Source organism: Lissotriton helveticus (genome assembly GCF_964261635.1).
Source record: "Lissotriton helveticus chromosome 1_1 unlocalized genomic scaffold, aLisHel1.1 SUPER_1_unloc_66, whole genome shotgun sequence".
Classification (NCBI taxonomy): Eukaryota; Metazoa; Chordata; class Amphibia; order Caudata; family Salamandridae; genus Lissotriton; species Lissotriton helveticus.
Window position 1 is genome coordinate 1,121,171 of NW_027611710.1, and position 13,573 is coordinate 1,134,743.

Sequence of the window (13,573 nt, forward strand, 5' to 3'; positions counted from 1 at the left end):
TCTTCGCTCCGCACATGCGTAGCAGTGACGCGCGGTGCTGCGCGCGCGCAGCCGTGAGACGCCATGTTTTGTTCGCGCGCCTGTGGCTGGGCGTGAGCGCGCGCGTCACTCCGGGGCAATAACACACCGGAACACACTCCTCGCAGGCAGCCGGGCCCCCCGTGCCGGACTCGGCGGGGCTGCCCCCACCTCTACCCCCGGCCCTGCAGCCTCCACTGAGCGGAGCACAAGGAGAGGTGAGGCACTCTAATCCCAGTTTCCAAGCTCCATTGGGACTGTCATCTTTGCGCGTGCTGGAGACAGTGTCTGTTCTCCGCGCATGCGCAGTTGCACGGCGCGTGAGACTCACTATTCTATGCCTGGCTGCAGCATCGTTTTGTATCTGGGACATTTCAACGGCCACTGGGGCTGGGGGGAGTTTGGAGCGCTGCCCAGTGTGGTCATGGGACGGGCGGGGGAGCATTGAAGTGTTGAAGAAGCCGAGTCAGTCACCGGTCACTCCTTGTACACACCCTCCGAGGGATCATAAGAGGGTCAGTCACCGGTCACCACTTGTACAGACCCTCCGAGGGGTCATAAGAGGGTCAGTCACCGGTCACTCCTTGTACACACCCTCCGAGGGATCATAAGAGGGTCAGTCACCGGTCACCACTTGTACAGACCCTCCGAGGGATCATAAGAGGGTCAGTCACCGGTCACCACTTGTAAAGACCCTCCGAGGGATCATAAGAGGGTCAGTCACCGGTCACTCCTTGTACACACCCTCCGAGGGGTCATAAGAGGGTCAGTCACCGGTCACTCCTTGTACACACCCTCCGAGGGGTCATAAGAGGGTCAGTCACCGGTCACTCCTTGCACAGACCCTCCGAGGGATCATAAGAGGGTCAGTCACCGGTCACCACTTGTACAGACCCTCCGAGGGATCATAAGAGGGTCAGTCACCGGTCACCACTTGTAAAGACCCTCCGAGGGATCATAAGAGGGTCAGTCACCGGTCACTCCTTGTACAGACCCTCCGAGGGATCATAAGAGGGTCAGTCACCGGTCACCACTTGTAAAGACCCTCCGAGGGATCATAAGAGGGTCAGTCACCGGTCACTCCTTGTACACACCCTCCGAGGGGTCATAAGAGGGTCAGTCACCGGTCACTCCTTGTACACACCCTCCGAGGGATCATAAGAGGGTCAGTCACCGGTCACTCCTTGTACAGACCCTCCGAGGGATAATAAGAGGGTCAGTCACCGGTCACTCCTTGTACAGATCCTCCGAGGGATCATAAGAGGGTCAGTCACCGGTCACTCCTTGTACACACCCTCCGAGGGGTCATAAGAGGGTCAGTCACCGGTCACTACTTGTACAGACACTCCGAGGGATCATAAGAGGGTCAGTCACCGGTCACTCCTTGTACAGATCCTCCGAGGGATCATAAGAGGGTCAGTCACCGGTCACCACTTGTACAGACCCTCCGAGGGATCATAAGAGGGTCAGTCACCGGTCACTACTTGTACAGACCCTCCGAGGGATCATAAGAGGGTCAGTCACCGGTCACCACTTGTAAAGACCCTCCGAGGGATCATAAGAGGGTCAGTCACCGGTCACTCCTTGTACACACCCTCCGAGGGGTCATAAGAGGGTCAGTCACCGGTCACTCCTTGTACACACCCTCCGAGGGATCATAAGAGGGTCAGTCACCGGTCACTCCTTGTACAGACCCTCCGAGGGATAATAAGAGGGTCAGTCACCGGTCACTCCTTGTACAGATCCTCCGAGGGATCATAAGAGGGTCAGTCACCGGTCACTCCTTGTACACACCCTCCGAGGGGTCATAAGAGGGTCAGTCACCGGTCACTCCTTGTACAGACCCTCCGAGGGATCATAAGAGGGTCAGTCATCGGTCACTCCTTGTACAGACCCTCCGAGGGATCATAAGAGGGTCAGTCACCGGTCACTCCTTGTACAGACCCTCCGAGGGATAATAAGAGGGTCAGTCACCGGTCACTCCTTGTACAGACCCTCCGAGGGATCATAAGAGGGTCAGTCACCGGTCACTACTTGTACAGACCCTCCGAGGGATCATAGAGGGGCAGTCATTTGATGGTTTTGCAGATTATGTTTTCTGAGGAAACCGAAGCCCCCTGCGAGATGCCGCGTTTGTCATGCACAGATACTCCTGCAGTGCCGTTAGGATGATGATAGCAAGATATGGACTGGATCTGTGCCTACACCTGCGTAAAATTAGTGTCATTTAAGCAATACATATTCAGAGGGCACGAATGTGTGTTTGTCGACATGGCCGAACAGACTATTCAGTGGACTAATAATTACTGTATTGAGTTACTCTTTCTCTTAACTATAATACACTTGCACCGATTATATGGGGCCCTGGACTGAAAGCTGGGTGTTTCCGGTTATCATACCAGATTCGGGCACACATACTCATCCAATATGGCGGCGTTTACTAAACCGTCGAATCGGAGAGGGGGAGAGGTGTCATATCTCCCATTAAAAAAAAAAAATAATAATAATAATTAATGCACCTTGTTTTTAAACTGCATAGCTAGAATATGACATTTTACTGAAGGTTTTATGTTGAACTGACTGGAGTAAACAAAAAATTAGGGAATATAACTTATGTCGTTTTTTAGATAACTATTTTTATATTGTCAGCATATTGTAATGATTTTAAATAATTGAACAATAAAAGCTTTTTCACCCGTCGAATCGGGCAAAACGGTCTAGCTATTGCACGGTTGGCACTCCTTTACAGTGCTTCCGGCATCCGGCTCTGAACTCTCGACCATACTGAGTTGCCGGGTGACGAGTGAGGATCACGGAGGATGCCGCATACAGGTTAGAAGTGACGCTGGTTAGAGTTAACTCGCACCACGTGCCCTTTTTCTTCCTAGATATGGATGTTTGCTCGGATACTAATGGTAGTCCCCGTTTGTCCTTTGTATTTGCCTTGTAGCATCCAAGCACAGACTATAATACAGTTCGCGAAGCAGCACGCATACCAAACCGTGCTTTTTGAAAATATAAGGATCTTTACAGCGCGCACACATATCGTGCGCTGATTTTGGGGTAATCAATCATCAATCATAGCATTTGTATAGCGCGCTACTCACCCTGAGGGTCTCAAGGCGCTTGGGGGGGTCTGCTATTGCTCGAAGAGCCAGGTCTTGAGTTGCTTCCTGAAGGAAAGGTGGTCCTGGGTCAGTCGGAGGTGTATGGGGAGGGAGTTCCATGTCTTGGCTGCCAGGTAGGAGAAGGATCTTCCTCCAGTGGTGGCTCTGCTGATACGTGGAACGGCGGCGAGGGCGAGGCTGGTGGAATGTAGCTGCCGGGTGGGAGTGTAGAAGGTCAGGCGGTTTTGAGGTACCTGGCTCCCGGGTCGTGGAGAGCCTTGTGTGCGTGGGTGAGGAGTCTGAACGTGATCCTCTTGCTGACGGGGAGCCAGTGCAGGTCTCTCAGGTGTCCGGAGATGTGGCTGTGTCGGGGGATGTCCAGGATGAGTCGTGCGGAGGCATTCTGGATGCGTTGGAGTCTTTTCTGAAGTTTGGCTGTGGTTCCGGCGTAGAGGGTGTTCCCATAGTCCAGTCGGCTGGTGACGAGTGTCTGGGTGACTGTCTTCCTGGTTTCGGTGGGGATCCACCGGAAGATCTTTCGGAGCATACGCAGGGTGTTGAAGCATGACGACGAGACGGCGTTGACTTGTCTGGTGATCGAGAGGGAGGAGTCCAGGATGAAGCCCAGGTTACGAGCGTGGTCCGTTGGCTTGGGAGTGGTGCCCAGGGCAGGGGGCCACTCGGATCTGAATGGGGGAGGCGGACTCTCTGGGTTCTTCCGGTGAGGAATGAGATGATCCACTCCAGTGCCTTCTCTTGGATTCAGATGTTGTTGAGGCGCTGCACTAGGGTGCGGTGTCAGACCGCGTCGAACGCTGCGTAGAGGTCCAGGAGGATGAGGGCTGCTGTTTCCCCGTTGTCGAGCAGGGATCTGATGTCGTCTGTGGCTGCGATGAGGGCAGTCTCGGTGCTGTGGTTGGCACGGAAGCCGAACTGCGAGTGGTCGAGGGATCCGTTCGTCTCGAGGAAGGTGGCCAGCTGACTGTTGACGGTCTTCTCGATGACCTTGGCAGGAAAAGGGAGGAGCGAGATGGGACGGTAGTTCTTGAGATCGGTGGGGTCCGCTGTAGGTTTCTTCAGGAGGGCTCTGAGCTCGGCATGCTTCCAGCTATCCGGGAAGGTGGCGGTGTTGAAGGAGGTGTTGATGATGTCCCGGAGTTGGGGTGCGATGATGGAGTCGGCTTTGTTGAAGACGTGGTGGGGGTAGGGGTCGGTAGGTGATCCGGAGTGGATGGTGTTCATCACGCGGGTGGTGTCTTCGGTGCTGACCGGAGTGCAGGCGCAGAGGGTGGTGGTGGGGGGCGTTGACTCAGTGGTAGGGCGCGTGGTCTGTGCGTCGAAGCTGTTGTGTATGTCGGCGATCTTGCTGTGGAAAAACGAGGCAAGGGAGTCGCAGAGGTCTTGCGGGTAAGCCTCATTTCTGCTTCTAATCAATACACACGGTATAAATAGGGAAGGTGAAACCCTCTGTAGACTAATGATTACCGAGCACGTAATTAAAGCCACAAACCCGAACACTAGAAGTTGATGTAAGTCACCGGATATGAGCACTTACCATATACTCACATAATAGATGCTATATAAGTATGATGCAAGGGCTAAATTTACACTTGTATGATAATGATAGTACCCATCATCTTTGTACAGAGAATTTAACAAGATTGACGTTCAAGATTACGTTTATTACCCAGCCGATCTTAGGCTGGGTCGGAACTATAACCAGGCAGAAGGTATGTTTCTTACCTCCTGGTACTAAATAAATTCACAATCTTGGGATAATGAGCAATTACTAAATATGGTCACATCTGGCTACCCTCTTTAGGCATAGAAAGAGAAGTTGTACTTTACAAGGTAGGCCTGAGCTTTTCTGCTCAGTGTGTGTTTGGGAGAGGACACAGATGAGTGTATTTTCACTGACGTATATTATTAAGTATAGTAATGCGCTTGACCCTTCCTACACTTTCCACCACGAGCACCATGGTTTTTCTTTGTGATGTTCTTGATCTGTTGCTTATACTTCAACGTTTAACCCTTTAACCCAGGATATTGGGGCTTTTGTCTCTTCCTGTCCCTCACCCTTTTTTTCCCATCTACTACCTCCAAGTGCTGGTGGGATTTGTGATGTTGTATCACAACTTTGGAAATGTCATAGCATGGATTCTGCTAAAGTGATTTTAATGTAACAATGCCCGAGGAATTGCGGGATTACATGATGTTTTCTGTTTTTCTTTCCCAGCCCTGAGGAAGTCGTGGGCCCTACCCCATACGACGAAACACGTGTTGGCTGGATTCTGAACAAGATACTAACATTAAAAGCATCTTGTCTAACTATTGTGCTCATTCTGTAACTTGAAAGTAATTTAACTTGAAAAAATCTGTACTTTGGTGTGATAGGGCTTTACATGTACGTTTGAGATCTGCGGGTCTATTTTAGGGGATTTTGGATGATTGCCCCTCCCTAAGCACCCACTAAAACAAATAATCTCAAGTAACCCAATATTGCCGAAAGACCTGAGAGTGCCATAATCCATCCAGGATAAAATCATCCCAGCTTTTCTCATAGAAAGTAGTAGTCTACTTTTGTGTGTGGAAGTGGTAGGTCATTCACCAAAGATTAAAGCCACAGGTTTGGATTCGGGCAGCGCTCTTTCAATGACGAGGCTTCTAATTTGTTACTGTGTCAAATCCATTGGGTCTGGGAACGAAACTAGAATATCTGCAAGAAATGTGATATACATTGATTGCAACTGTTGTATGTATTCAGGAATTGCTGCTGCCCATCGGAATTGAGACACACATGTACATCAAATAATGCGGCTGGTGATACTAATGTTTCTGCGGATAGAATGGACTTTTGTTGTCTATTGGCAGTTTTAACTGACCAACATGGCTAGTAGCTCTGATTGTAAATTATCCAGCTCCAAAAAATGCGTACCAGGCTTTTATCACAGAAATGACTATTTTATGAGGATTATAGCAATGAGTTACTGGTTTTGTCATAGAGATCCTTTTGCTATTCGTGTAATGTCTGATGAACTACAGCACCGAGCACTGAGCTGGGAGAGTGGAGGGTCAGGTGCTGTATATTCAGAAATAACATGGGTTTAAAACCACCTGCTGACGAATTCCTTGTGTGTCCAAGAGTTCTCAGGCAACAATAAAAATGTAAAGATGCCTCCTGTGAATAATGTTCCTGCTGGAGAGAGAGAGGCATTTTGTCTAGTGCCTGTTTTTCCTCATCATGAAGTAGCGGAAAGGGTTAATGTGACTACTGCAAAGAACGTGTACTATGCAGACCACTTAACAGCATCTTATGTGGCTAGCTCAATGAGTTACAGCTTGTCGCAGAGGTCCATTTGTTACTTGCATTTCATTAGTTACAATCCTAAAATGGCACAGTTAGGTATGAACTGTCTTCAAGAACTGCATTCAAACTGTGTGTATAGGTTAGAACATTCTTTTCTCCCCCAGTTTTTCATTATCCTAATGCTGCTAAAAAGGGTTAGTTCGCGTAGATGAGCATTCTTTTTACTTATGCCAATTACTGTGGTATGTTTTAAATCCTGAGTTTATGCTTCTCCAGATCATATACTCTTAAAATATACTGCATACTTATATCTATGACGTGATTCCTACAACTTGCAATCCTCACCGTCATATGTAACATTTCCTATAGACTACATTTACACAGATATGATTAATTGTCTCTGTATAATGTGTGTGTGATGTATCGATCTCTGACACTCCACATTGTTATGAGCAGCTCTATAAAACAAATAAAACGTATATGAGAAGGTAAGCACCCTTCCATTTTCATAACTTAATTTTGATAGCGAGAAAGTGTCACTCTAAGTGTCACACATTTGGTCGTTGGAAGTCATTCATAAGTACACTGAAACTATGAAAATGTCACACATAAGCAATCTGAAACCTTGGCAGCTATGGAGATTTAGTGTGCCTCACTCACATAACCGTCCTGACCCAGTCAGCCACGGTCGCTCCACTCGCTCCCTGAACCCTTTTGCGCCTGATTGTGCTCCGATCTCGCCTGGAAACGGATATTGCCCTCAGCTTCTGCTTCCTTGCTGATTGGGCCCCCGAGATCGCCTGTGGTCATATTGTTGTGCCTGGTATCGTATTTGTATAGATATTGGTATCATATTTTGTAGCTATTTATTTGTTCTGCTTTGCATTGTGCCTGGTTGTGCCCCCGACCCCCCCACTACATTTTGGACATTTTGGACCGTGCCATTTGGTCCTAGCACCCTGCCGCTGCTCCCCCGCGGCCCCACCCCCGTTCCCTCAAGCTTTCCCTGGACATCGCCTCCCCGCTCCCGCCTCCCAGCTGCTCCTCCCTCCCACTACCAACAAATAGATAGTCCCGCGAGCGGAAGCGCTGTCACCGTCCTGACCCAGTCTGCCACGGTCGATCCACTTGCTCCCTGAACCCTTTTGCGCCTGATTGTGCCCCCGATCTCGCCTGGAGACGGATATTGCCCTCAGCCCTGCTGCTTGCTTGCTGATTGTGCCCCCGAGATCGCCTGTGGTCATATTGCTGTGCCTGGTATCGTATTTGTATAGATATTGGTATCGTATTTTGTAGCTATTTATTTGTTCTGCCTTGCATTGTGCCTGGTTGTGCCCCCGATCCCCCCACTACATTTTGGACATTTTGGACCGTGCCATTTGGTCCTAGCACTCTGCCGCTGCTCCCCCGCGGCCCCACCCCCGTTCCCTCAAGCTTTCCCTGGACATCGCCTCCCCGCTCCCGCCTCCCAGCTGCTCCTCCCTCCCACTACCAACAAATAGATAGTCCCGCGAGCGGAAGCGCTGTGACCGTCCTGACCCAGTCAGCCACGGTCGCTCCACTCGCTCCCTCAAGCTTTCCCTGGACATCGCCTGCCCGCTCCCGCCTCCCAGCTGCTCCTCCCTCGCTCCGCCCCCTCCGCTCCCCACTTATGACAGATGCATTCGCGCGCAGCGTTCACGCGCAGCGGACGCGCCCCATGCGCGCCGAGGTCGCGCCAAAGGTAAGCCCGTCTACACCCGTCCGCGCCTGGACCGCGCTCAGCGCCAGACCCCCTGGCCCCCGCTAAAACCTCTCCCCCCGCCTAACGTACGATGCCGCAACCCTCTCTGCACTCAACACCGGCCGACTCCCCGACTGCCACCAAGCCGCCCCAGGACGTACCCATGGACCCTTCACCTGCCAATCCTGCAAGCTCTGCTGCATCAGGACCAACACTACAACCACTAGCGCCAAACTGAGCTCAAACAACAACCACCTGAAGTGCATCCTGCTCAACACCCGGTCGGTCCACAGACACACCATTGAATTATGGAACCTACTCGACACCATAACACCGAACGTCGCCTTTCTTACAGAAACCTGGATGAACGCCTCATCAGCGCCCGACATCGCCATAGCCATCCCGGACGGTTACAAGATCGTCCGAAAAGACAGCATCAACCAAACAGGAGGAGGCATCGCCATCGTCCACAAGACACCATCCGCATCTCGACCAGCTCCGACGACACCCTCAAAGCAGCCGAACACCTTCACTTCCAGATACACACCGACCCCAAGACCACACTTAGAGGCACCCTCATTTACAGACCCCCCAGGACCCCGCACACAATTCAGCAAAGACATTGCTGACTTTATCAGCCCACACGCCCTCCCCTCCGAGGACTACATTCTCCTAGGAGACCTCAACTTCCACCTGGAAATGGACAACGATAGCAACACCACCTCCCTTCTGGACAACCTCGCCAATCTCGGACTCAAACAACTGGTAAACACCCCCACCCACTACGCCGGACACACGCTCGACGCAATCTTCTCCTCCAGTAAGCACGTCTCCTTCAATCACGCCACAGAACTCCACTGGACGGACCACAGCTGCGTCCACTTTCAACTTCAGAAAGACCACGACCCACCACCACCCACAACAAGTCTCCCGCAGAAACTGGAACAAAATCACCACCAACCAGCGCACCACATTGCTAAACCAAAATCCTCCCGCCAGATCATCGGACCCAAATCAAGCAGCCATCAATCTCGCACAATGGATCACCCACTGCGCTGACGAATTAGCACCCTTGAAAAACCATCACAACAAGCCAGGAAGAAAAAAAGCCCCCTGGTTCAACGATGACCTCAAGAACTCCAAAAAGAACTGCCGATCCCTCGAGAAAGCCTGGCGAAGAAACCCAACCACAGACAACATGACCGCCCTCAAGGACGCCACCCGCAAACACCACCAGCTGATCCGATCCACCAAGAAATCAGCATTCAAGGATCGACTCGACAACAACGCCCACAGCAGCAAGGAACTCTTCAACATCGTCAAAGAGCTTACCAATCCCAGCGCCGGCACCAACGACATCACTCCCTCTCAAGACCTCTGCGACTCTCTAGCATCGTTCTTCCACAGCAAAATCACTGACATACATAACAGCTTCGGCGACCAGCCCACTCCCCTTACCTCCGAACTGAAGCCCCCCACCACCACCCTCAGCGCCTGGAACCCGATCAACACCGAGGACACATCCGCTTGATTAACTCCATCCACTCCGGATCGCCAACCGACCCATGCCCCCACCACATCTTCAACAAGGCCGACTCCATCATCGCACCCCAACTCCGAGATATCATCAACTGCTCCCTAAACACCGCTACCTTCCCGGAAAGCTGGAAACATGCCGAACTCAGCGCCCTCCTGAAAAAACCTACAGCAGACCCCACTGAACTTAAGAACTACCGCCCCATCTCGCTCCTCTCATTCCCTGCCAAAGTCATAGAGAAAACCGTCAACAGTCAGCCCGCCGCCTTCCTCGAATCAAACTGCTCCCTCGACCCCTCACAGTCCGGCTTCCGAGCCAAACACAGCACGGAGTCCGCCCTCATCGCAGCAACAGACGACATCCGAACACTACTCAACAACGGGGAAACAGTTGCCCTCATCCTCCTGGACCTCTCCGCAGCGTTTGACACGGTCTGTCATAGCACCCTTGTACAACGCCTCAGCAACGTCGGGATACAAGGAAAAGCATTGGATTGGATCATCTCGTTCCTCGCCGGAAGAACCCAGAGAGTACGCCTCCCCCCTTTCAGATCGGAGGCAACCGAAGTCATCTGCGGCGTACCACAAGGATCATCACTCAGCCCCACCCTCTTCAACGTCTACATGAGCCCCCTCGCGACCTTCGCACGCCAACACAACCTCAACATCATCTCATACGCTGATGACACACAGCTGATCCTCTCCCTCACCAAAGACCCAAACACCGCCAAAACCAACTTACACGAAGGGATGAAAGACGTAGCCGAGTGGATGAAGAACAGCCGATTAAAACTGAATTCAGACAAGACGGAAGTCCTCATCCTAGGATCATCCCCCTTTGCATGGGACGACTCATGGTGGCCGCCGGCCCTGGGCAGTGCACCCAAACCAACGGACCATGCTCGCAACCTGGGATTCATCCTAGACTCCTCCCTCTCGATGACCAGACAAGTCAACGCCATCTCATCATCATGCTTTAACATCTTACACATGCTCCGAAAGATCTTCCGATGGATCCCCACCGAAACAAGAAAGACGGTCACCCAAGCACTCGTCACAAGCCGACTGGACTACGGAAACACCCTCTACGCCGGAATCACAGCCAAATTACAGAAAAAACTCCAACGCATTCAAAACGCCTCCGCCCGAATCATCCTAGACATACCCCGCCACAATCACTTATCCGGTCACCTGAGAGACCTTCACTGGCTCCCTGTCAACAAGAGAATAACGTTCCGTCTCCTCACCCACGCACACAAGGCCCTCTATGACCTAGGACCCAGATACCTCAACACGCGCCTGACCTTTTACACCCCCACCCGCCAACTACGATCGTCCAATCAAGCCCTCGCCGCGATACCACGCATCCGAAAAGCCACCATGGGAGGAAGATCATTCTCCTACTTAGCGGCCAAGACCTGGAATTCGCTCCCCACCCACCTCTGCCTCACACAGAACCACCTCTCCTTCAGAAAACAACTCAAAACTTGGCTATTTGATAAGTAGCGAACCCCCCCTCCCTCAAGCGCCTTGAGACCCTCTGGGTGAGTAGTGCGCTATATAAATCTTCGACTTGACTTGACATAAATGCACGTTTTGCATCAGAGAGTGATTGACACTGCCAGGATTCTGTTCCAGTGTTGGCCAGCTAGGTGTTCGCTTGGGAACATTTAGGGGATGCTACTACTATTATGATAGTAGTATACCAGGGGTGTTAGCGTCTTCCTTGTGGCTTTATGTAGCTCATACAGTCCTAATCTCCCTGATGTACATACTGTACTATGCAAAGGGAGACCAACTTGGCCCATCAAAAGAGGTTGGAGAAGCAAAGATCATTCATGGAAATGAATTAATAGTTCAAAATGTAATTTTAGATTAGGAATCTAGGAATAGGTTATCTGATTTAAAATAATCAATACTGTGTCTGTCAAACTGTTTTTTGTAAAGAGAGTACCACCAATCATTGTTCTTTTTATCTTTATTCCTTTCATAAGCACCCAAGGGCAAGAGGGCACCTTCATAAGCAGCTGCCACCACCACCAGCGCCGCGGAACGTTTGAAGACAACCACAACCAGGTTGACTCCCACCACCAGCTCTGCAGCCTTGGCAGATGGTTCTGCCGACCCCAGTAAATCATGTTTATTATTATTTCTAACGTGTAACTATTCCCACTAGTAAAAGTATGGCCTTGTACATTTATACTATTTACTTTTCTTCAACTTTACTATCAAAGGTTTTTTATCCCTTCATTTTCCAGTGTTTTTCTATCTTGTGCGGCTGACTTTCTCCTGTCTGTAACTTTTTTGCATGGACATCGATTCATCAAAATGCCAGGGGTATCAGAAGTGACATCACACAGCCTTTGACCTTAATGAATCATAGCATTTGTAAAGCGCACTACTTACTCGGGTTTATAGACGAGGGTTCCTCTGAGAGTGGTGTTGGGGTCGGTGTGGATCTGGAAGTGGAGGTGTTCGGTGGTGCTGAGGGCTTCGTCGGTGTTGGGCGTTTCCTCCTCCTACTCCGTTGGTGCGGTCCCTGCTGGTGATCTTGTAGCCTTCCGGGATGGCTATGGCGATGTCGGGTGCCGAGGAGGGGTTCAGCTAGGTCTCCGTCAGGAAGGTGACGTCTGGGGTGGTTGAGTCGAGTAGGTCTCAGAGTTCAACCGCGTGTTTGCGGGCAGAGCGGGTGTTGAGAATCAGAGGAAGTTATATCATATGACCTTTAATCCTGAGTCTTTCCAGGAGGTGAAGTCATATAACCTTAATCCTTAGGACATCACAAGAATTGACATCACTAACATTCTATAATAACTGCATCATTATTATGAAAATACAAGTTAAACAAATGTCTGTTTTAATTTCCACCTGTATTATGGTGCTGATATGATCTTCGAAAGTGGTGGGAAATAATACTAGCTCTGAATTGTAGAAAGCGAAGCAAATGAGCCAAACCTCCTCTATGGAGTGTGCAGAGAGGTTCAGAAACTGAGGAAATGTTTTTAAGTATTGGGTCAAATAGTGCATTGTAAAGCACACTTTTCAAATAGATTAGCTAAAAGGGCTCTCATTAAATATTCATGTATTTTCCTATTATGCCAAGCCAATCGACCCCATTGTTTCAAAATGTGATCTAGGGCCCCTATATGTTAAAAAATATCTCTAGCATGTCAGGACCAGCATTTGATCATGGCTGCCCGCTCCCATATCCCACTGTTGTGCTCCCATATGCAAAGACTTACCTCCAATGTGCAGTAATCATATCTACAAAAACATCAGCGAACACATACAGAGGAAAACCCCTTAAAGTGCAGCTAGTCAATCATCAGTCTTAAAAAAGCAGGGGAAAAACCTTTCCAGTGCAGTGAATGTGTGAAAAGCTTTAGTCAGCTATCAATCCTTCAGAGTCATCAGAGAACACACACGGGCAAAACCATACCATTGCAGTGAATGCGGAAGTAGTTTTAGTAACTGCTAAAACCTAAGGATGCATCAGAGGACACACACGGGGGAAAGCCATACAAGTGCACTGAATGCAGGAAAGGCTTTAGTCGCTCATCAGTTCTACACCACCATAAGCAAAAACACACCTTCATTGAACACACATGGAAATAATCCAAGAGATGCAGAGAATCTGGCAAGACCCTAAACACATCAACAATAATACTGACCCATTTGTGGACACACACAGGAACATAAAAGTGCAGTTTGTGTGATGGAAGACTTGACTAGAAGGAAATAAATAAAATGGAGATATTTGTGGTATTATGAAAGTGTCTATTCTCAGCAAATGTTCATTTCTCTACATGGAGGAAAAACCAAGAAGTACCAGGAAGCTTATTGGGAGACTAGCATAATGTGGAATAAAAGAAAAGAATCATG

The 13,573-nt window shown here is 50.0% G+C and overlaps 1 long non-coding RNA gene across 1 annotated transcript in view; it reads left to right on the forward strand.

Annotated features, from left to right (window-relative positions):
* The first annotated feature begins 111 nt into the window (after nt 1-111).
* Nucleotides 112-13,573, forward strand: part of LOC144806358 (uncharacterized) — a 33,894-nt gene continuing 20,432 nt past the window's right edge. The window contains exons 1-2 of the long non-coding RNA XR_013605777.1: nt 112-236; nt 11,686-11,820. This is a non-coding gene — a long non-coding RNA (uncharacterized LOC144806358). The remainder of the gene's footprint in view (nt 237-11,685; nt 11,821-13,573) is intronic.